The sequence below is a fragment of the Echinops telfairi genome, unplaced genomic scaffold, assembly GCF_000313985.2.
Source record: "Echinops telfairi isolate 266 unplaced genomic scaffold, ASM31398v2 ScPeMD7_7467;HRSCAF=8505_0, whole genome shotgun sequence".
Lineage (NCBI taxonomy): Eukaryota > Metazoa > Chordata > Mammalia > Afrosoricida > Tenrecidae > Echinops > Echinops telfairi.
In genome coordinates this window covers 10,108,403-10,116,974 of record NW_022111367.1, presented here as the reverse complement: position 1 = coordinate 10,116,974, position 8,572 = coordinate 10,108,403, and positions in this window count along the sequence as shown.

Below are 8,572 nucleotides of genomic sequence, written 5' to 3'. Positions count from 1 at the left end.
CCGCACGTGTCCCCGCCCACCTGCACGCCCGGCCCGACGCGGTGCTCCGCGCGCCCGCTCGCAGTCTTGGCGAGTCGGGAATCCGGCAGCCCGGGCCTCCCGCGCTCCCAAGGAGGGGACCGCCAGAGCCGTCGATTCTCGGAAGAGGAGCAGTCGGCGCGGCAAGCAGGCAGCTGATGAAAAGAATTGTCCTCGCACACGCAGCCTTGCGCCCAGGGGCGCGCGCGCACACACACACACACACACACACACACACACACACACACACACGCCTTCTCTGGCTGCCCCACCTTAGTCTGCTGCGCATGCAGTTTTCTACAACTTGCGTGACACTGTAACAAAGACGTTTAAATGCCAGACCGCAGACTTCACTTTTTAACCTGCTGAGAGGCGCTAAGTTCCAAGCTTCCCTACCATGAATAAACTGACGCCCACACAAAATGGAGTGCGCTTCTGCATGAAACACCTTATCCTTAAAGCAACGTGCGTTCATGTTAATCAGGTTTCTAAGGCAAGAGCCATCTCTGTCTTTTCCTGTTCACCCAAATAATGTCCCAAGAAGGAACCCCTTTACGCAAGAGAAAGCTCGGGAGGGAGGGGGTACAAGAAATGAGTTATACCCATTGCTAGTAAAAATCATCTTAAATCAATAGAGCACCACTTGAACTTGAGTTTCCATTGTTTTACTGAATCATCAATGTTTTTAATTAAACAGCTACCCTTTCTGTTAAAACATTACATAAAAGGGTTAGGTTTCTACTTTTGTTGAGGCAGCTGGCGTTTGTTGGCTGTTGTGTTTGAGCAACAGACTGTTCAATAGAAGCGAGAAATAGCTCAACGCACTCTTAATAGACCTGTTTCAACAATGTACCTTGGAAAGGAATACATTGTGTTATTGTGTTAGTTTGCTACAAACCTATTAAAAGAAAAATAGCTTCCATCGGGTCTAACAAAAACGCATTTGTATTGTACGTACTTAGCGGCTTCAAATACACTTCTTGGCACAATGTCTAGAATTCAGCTACATCACCAAGTGCTGGACAGAAGAACACATACCAGTTAGGTAATGATACACACGGGCTGAAAAGAATAATAAGAGAAGGTCTAAGCAGATAGTAATCGCTATTTTTTGTTTAGCATTAGCAATACAGGCAACACACTTTAAATGACAATGTATTCCAAAAGTGTGCATTCCTACAAGAAAAAAACAACAACACTTTTAATCTTTGTAACATGAGAATATTCACTCAAACCTCAGATTTGGAACGAATCTGATCTATTTTCGATAGCAATTTGTTTCAGAGAAGGATTCAAAGCAGAAGTGATGCATCTTTAAAGTAGAATTAAGCAGCGCAAGGGGTGTTTTCTTTAGAGACATGCGTGAAACAAACAAATCGAAAGCAAGGTTTGCAGCCAAGAGGATGGGGGAGCGGCGCTGGCAATAGGAAAGGAAGCGCTTTTCATAAGTGCTCTCTTCAGAATTATTTTTCATTTTATTTTATTGCACTTTAAATACTAAACAAAATTTGAAGTAAAGAAACGTGCAGCATCCCCTCGATCGGGGCAGGACCTTGATCTATTATTGTAGGGAAGCACTGCCACTTGGACCACAAACCTTGGAAAAAACAGCCGCAAATGATGAGGCTAATTTAGCTCTGTGATCCACTTAGTAGAAAAGACATCCAAAGTAGCATCTGTCAAAAGGGAGGCATCTTCTGCTCCCAAACAAGTCACTTGGATTCCAACCTCACAGTACTCCATTTTTGACTTCCAATCACATGAATGTTGGAAGCATGAGAAATAAATTGTCTGAAAGTTAATTCTATTGTCAAAAAAGGAAAACTTGAGTAAATCACAATAGCAGCATATGTGAGATACCTATGTTTACAAATCAATGGAGACTTTTTAATCCATTTAAGTCCCTCCCCCCTTTTTACATTTCTGAATTAATAAATTGTTAAGGGGAGTATTATTTTAACATCATCCTGAAGCTTTAGGTGACAGTTTTGTCCTATTATAAAATATCTATGGTTGTCTTTCCTGGAAGGCGTTTGAAGTCAGATGGCTGATATGACTGCTCTCTTCAATTGGAAAATTTTCTCCCAGGAAGATTTCTGTGGGGGGGTGGGGTGGTGGGGGGTGTTTATGTGGGTGTATGTGTGTGTTAGGAGGTGGCTAACATGTATCTGACTTAGATACTTTAAGATATTTTCACTAACAATATCCTTTACCTAGTCCAAATCTATTTTTAAAAATCAGTGCACTTGAATTTCAAAAATGGAAATGAAATAAGAAACCCAAAATATTCTGCTTTGAAATTAGTTCCTGAAATTTCTGGGACTGCTGTGAAGAGTGTAATTTTCAAGGTGAGGCATTTTAAGGTAGTTAATGATTTACCAAAGATGAAAGGAAATTCACAATAAATTAGTTTGGCCAGGACATGTAATGTTATCACTGAGGCATTTGGAAGTCTTTATCATTTAGGACTTTTAAAAAATGTTGATATGTTAGAAGTTAATCTGAGGGGAAACTTTTCTATTTATTTTAGTCTGAGGACACTGTTCAAATAAACAAGGAATCATCAAAGACATCATTTGAAAGTCCAGCAAGGAAAGAAATATATTTTAGAAGACTGTCTTCTAATTCCTTGTTTTGTTCTTGTCTTGAAAATCCTTGATCTGCTACTTTCACAAAGAATTTCTAATAATATCGGAGGGCTAGACATTTTCATTCATTTCTCCAAAAGAAAACAAAAAATGTTTCAAATAGCATAGGCTTGAATTTGTCTCACCTTAAACAGCAACAATAAGATCACAAAAGATTATTTTCTATATGCTTCTCGATTTTTTTTCTTTAAAAGGAACACCTAGTTTGTTCAGCCATTATCACTAATATCTAAGGGAAATGTAGTCAATCAAATCATTAAAAATTAATAATAACTGTTATTGATCCTAGGCAGCATTTAATTTGAAAGTGTCTTTAAAGTACATTCTCAAAGCCTCAGCTCTCTTTCTGGTTTCTAGGGCTGCCTTTCCTAGGTGAATGATGATAATTTCAGGTTTCCTTAGCTTTTTAGCTCAAGAGTATGGGAATAACAAGTTCATCCTTTAAAGATATCTCTGCAGTTCACAAGAGATTTTAACGCCACTCTCCTCTCGGGTGGTGTGTCTGAAAACTCTGTGGCCGAGGCCACTGCCCACTGCTCCAGACTTTCGGCTAGATCCACCCCGGGGCACAGTCGTCAGAGGGAAAAGATTCCGCTTCCAAGCTTGATTGAAAACAGCCCAACAGTTTTTCCACCGTTAAAGAACTGTGTGGCTTGCGAAGCTAAGTAAATTGCCACAAAAAGGAGGTGGCTGAGGTCTAAGTCCCATTCACATGGGAATAGAGAGAAGCTGGAGTGGGCGGGAAGTAGTTAAGTAAGTGGACTGCAAAAGAGCTAGCTGTCTGTCTACTCCAAAATGCCAATTACAATCCACTTTACAAGTTTTAAGTCCTGAGAAGGAAAACTGTGGTTTTACTTTGTTTGAAATAACTGTTCCCTTCAATTTAAAGGGAAAACATGCATGTACCAAAGACTGATGGGAGATACTTGGGAAATGCTAACTTGTGTTTAATTATTGGGAAACCTTTTGCTTTCCATTTGGCAATCCTTCCATATGTCCCCTCACCCTAAAGTTACATTTTGGAAGGTGTCATGAAAAGAAAAATCTGAAGATAAAATAGTAGCTGCTTGCCAGTATCTTCTTGGGAGTGTGGGGTGATTTTGTTTTTGTCATTTTGCTTGCATATTTTTGGTTAAAAAAAAAGAAAAGAAAAGACAGACACTCAAACAGGAATGCAAACATGAAGAGGAGGTTGCCTGATGTGCTTCAATAATAAAATGCAAACTGTGCCTATGAGTTCTCCTTCAAAATTTTATTCCAGAAAATGCTGCAATTTGTCGCTATTTGGGGGGGGGAGGGGGGTAGTGGACACAGGAGGAGGAAAATATGATACATTGGAGGATTTTTTCAGTAGAGCTGTGTTTAGTTTTAATTTTCCTGTATTTTAAAATAAACACTTTGACCAAAGCATGTTTGATCTTTTCAAGAAGGAAGTATACATTGTAAAGGAATGTGCAGTGGTTGGGTATGAAAATGGGGTTGTGACTCACAGCTGCAGGCAGAAAGAGAAAAAAAAAAGGCGTCGTGGTGTCAGCCAGAGGTGTTCAGTCTAATAATTCAAGCTGTAAACTGTATCCCCTAAAATTACCTACATAATAAATCATTGTGTGAAGAAAAAAAGTTTGGACTGAAAAGTGTAAGTGAAACAGTGTCCTCAGGAGACTTCAATGCCGGGACCTACTGGTAATGATCTGGATGAAATATGGGCTTATTTTGTCCAAAACTTTAGGACCTGAATGAGACTGGAAATTACCCTGACCAGGGCTGATTTTTAAATCTTTTGCCTTGGCTTCCAACACATCTCTATATAATCTGTGCACGAAATGGGTTTGCCTTTTTCTTCTCTCCTGATCACACAGCTGAAAACGGCTTGTGGAATTTATAGTCAGTTTATAGAGTTTCAAAATATAACTCAACACACGAGTGGCTTCCTTTCAGAGGGAAAAAAAACAGAGGTAAGGGATCAAATAAATGCATATCAAGAATGGAGGTAGAACATTTCCAGAAGATTCCTTTAGGTTCTTGCCTCACATTTCAGTGTTGCCTATAGGTGCCAAAGATATCCCAGAATTGGTGTTGAGTTGGGAGATTTCCCTTGCCCAAGAATGCCTGGCTAGGTTGAAATGCTTAGACACTGCGGTTGGCAAAGTCAGTGCCAAATCCCTGAGACTAGAGAAACAACGGTTGGGGATGGAGTGCACCCGTTTAGAGTGGTGAAGAACTCATTCCTGGGAGAAAGATGCAATTGTCAAGAGGAAGTTGAAAGGCCAAGGACACGCAGCGAAGTTTTGAAAACAATGAGGGTGAGGAAATCAAAAAGCCGACTTGTCAAAGCCCCAGTGAAACCCCAGCTTTTATAAGCTCCCCCTACATTCCCAGAATTAGCGAGCAGAAGAAATGCCAGCTGAGACCACGGATGGTGCGTTCGCATGCTCTCGGGCCGGCACCGCACTGGGGAGGGAGAAAGTCCAGTGGATTTCCTTCTCCTGGACATTTCAGCAAGGCTGGGAGAGAAGGCTGACCCCAGCGAAGTCTGCAATAAAGATTAACTGGAAAAAGGAAGTCCACAGCAATTAAAATAGCTACCCTGGTTCATTAGTATTCATGACCGAGCGTCCAGCTTTTCTGTTTATCTTTCTCGCAGGATCAATAACGAAGCAGCGTGGGCCTGGAAGGAGCCCAAGTCGGCCCGGCGTGCGCCTGACCTTTCGCGCCCTCCCTCCAGGTCAGATCATCCTCAGAACTGCCGGCCGGTGAGCCCTGCTCTCATTAAACTCACCGCTCCACTGGCGGACGGGAGGGAGTGGGCAGCGGGCTCATAGACCCAACCGACTCCTAAAGTGGAGGGAAACCACACTTGGCCACATCAACCACTGTGGGCCCGATGGGCCACAAGAAAGAGGACTAGAGCCAGGGCGGTCTCCAGGTACTCCCTGGCCCAGTCTGGTTCCAAGCCCGACGTGGGTGGTTTTGTTTTTGTTAGGAGTGAAGGAGGGGACTCAAACATGAGTGCTCCACCCCGCCCCCACCCCCCCAAAGACCTCTGGCCCCGACCCCCGCCCCTGCGCAACCCTGCTCAGAGCAGTCAGGAGCCTCCCCAGGCCTCTGCGGACCACGGAGGAGCAGCCCAGTTGCAGCATGTTAACTACGATGATTATCTTTGACATTATTAACGTTATTATTATTTCTACCCCCCGCCTTCTCTAGGGGCGCTGCGCTTCCTTTTATTCCCCAAGGGCCCCTGGCTTAGCCTCAAGGACCAAGAATGTCGGGCTCTGGGAGATTCAGCGAGAAGGAAGCTGTGGCACAAAGTAGGAAAAGTCAGCCCTTCCACCCCTCAATCCTGTTTAACTGAGAGGTGAGGGAGTCACACACAGCGGAACCCAGGCCTATCTATCACCCATCACTTACCCTTCATCTGCTGGTGCATCCAGCCTAAACTCCCAACTAAGCCCACTGTCCGTCGAGTTCATTCTGACTCAGAGCGACCCTTGGGACAAAGTAGAACGACACCCCGGGATTTCCTAGGGTGGCTAGAAATCCTTACGGACGCCGACTGCCTCCTCTTTCCCCTGGAGCGGCTCCTGGTTCAACCCATGGCCTTATCAGCCTAGCATTTTTTGCCAGCGCGCCGCCAGGCTCTGGCCCAGCATGAAACCTCCAATACCAAGTTGAACCTAGCACAGGGCCGGCTCCTTTCCGGGGCCCCCCTGGGAGGGGGGAGGGGGACCGTAGCTAGGAGAAGCAGAGGGGTGAAGGGAGCATCTTCGGGTTGGCGCCCCACCTTCCCTTGGCCCCTGCCCCGTCGTCGCAATGCTTCCTTCCTACCCTAGAGAGCCTGTAGCTGAAGCCACGTGATGTATGTGTGCGTGTATGTGAGTGTGTTGAGGTGGTGTGTGTGTGTGTGTGTGTGCGCGCGCGCATGTACGCGCAAGGACGCGAGTGAAAGGGTGCTACCAATTCCTGCTCAATTTCATCCCAAATGGCCAGGCGGAAGGGCTCAGGACTAGAATGAAACCGAGCAGAAGGCGAATGAACCTTGGGTGCGACTCCTCACTTCGCCTTTGGGGAACAAAACAGAAACGTGGGAGAGCAACGAGGTGGCCCCAGCACGGATGGTCCAGGCCCTGAGTCCTGTGGGACTCAGGGATGCAGAGGCGTAGGGGAGGGGGGAGGGGAGAACCTCGTGGCCCGGGCTGGGGACCTGCACTGCCCGGGCACAGGGGTGGGAGGGGTGGGAGGAGGGGGAGCGTGAACGCCCCGGGCCCTCTTCGCCCAGCAGCCTTGATCGTGAACTCGGACCCTCAGGTTACTTCGGTTATGATTTACCCAAGTCTTCCTTTGTAACAACCCGTTTACAGGGCCACTGCTACCTTTTCGTTCCTAATAGCTGCTCGGCCTGAGTCTTGATGCCGACCACTGGATCTGCCTGAAAGGACTGAGATGCTTCCCCCCAATAAAAACCCAGCAACAAGCGGCTGGGCGCGGTAGAGGAGAGGAGAGGACGACTCCCCCACCCCACCCCCAGCCTGTGTTCTGAGCTGGCAGTTAAAAATAGAAACTATTCATTGGGGTCTGCTGTGGGTAGCAATAGACAGAGGCGCTCCACGTTTCTGAGGAGCCTGAACCATATCAGACTATAATCAATCAATCCCCAAGTATTTACTGAACGCCTACTTTGGCTCACTTTCTGGGGCATGTCTCCCTTTTAAGAAAAACACACCCAAGGGTTCACCCAAGTCTTGGTGGGATGTTATTGTTAGTTTCTTGGATGTTATCCGAAGACCGTGGGCTGCCCAGTGGGGCCTGATGTGGGGGAGGGTCGGACCTGGGTTCCTCCGGGGTGCCTGGGGTGTCCCGCAGGCTCCTGAACACCTCTATGTGCTGGCCCAGTGTGAGAGAGTGCAAGATTTCCTGGCCAGGCCAGGGATGCGGGAGAGCGTCCCAGGACCCAGGGAAACCTGAGCCTCCGGTCCAGCCTCTGATCTGCCCTTGATCTCAGAGTTTTGTGTGGAAAATAATACCACTTGAGACTGAAAACATCCGTCTGAAAAACAGACAAAGGGGCTAGGGGGTTAGGGAGGAGGAGGAGGAGGAAGACAGAAGGTGCGGGAAGAAAGAAAGGGGGCCGGGACAGAGTGGGGCTGGGGAGGTTGGGCCTGGGACCTGTTTCCTTGACTCTTGTTCTTCCAGGGCTCTGCCTAGCCATCTCTGGTCGCCGGCTCCCATGGCCGAATAGACGCCACATCTGCTCCAGGAAGGACCCCTTCTTCCGGCCCTGGACTGCAGAGGGCTGCCCAGAACTGAGCGAAGCTGATATCAATGCCAGTTATTATTGTGGTCATTAATAATGCAGTGAGGATCGCAATAATTAATAATGATGATGGTTCTCCCGAGGGGGCTCCAGCTGCCGCAGGATAAAGCGACTCTTTGGCGAGGAGGGGGGTTTACTAGGTGGTAGGTGAGCAGTGCGAAGGGAGTGGGCTTGGACGCGCTGAAGTTCAAGTTGACTGGCGCTGGCTGGCGGAGACCGTCCAGAGCCACAGCTCTGCTCTGGGTTCCCCAGGGAGGCAAAGGCCACCTACATGCTCCAGGTTCAATGCTGCAAGGGCAGGTTAGAGGTGAGCTCCGTTCAGGCAGGGGCGGCAGGGAGGGGGTCCGCCTGCATCCACACCCCCGGGCGCTGAAGGCCTTGCACACCCCCAGGCGCTGAAGGCCTAGCAGCGCCGATGGCTCCGAGAAGTCCTGGAGTCCTAGCGCTCTAAATAGTTCAATTCTAACATTTTTAATACACGTTTCCCATCCCTCTCTGGCTCTCCCCGCCTCCCTCCTCATTCTGTCCCTGGAGTTTGAAGAGCTTAAGAGAAAGGCCAAAGGACGACTGGACCACTTCCCCCGCGCGCCCC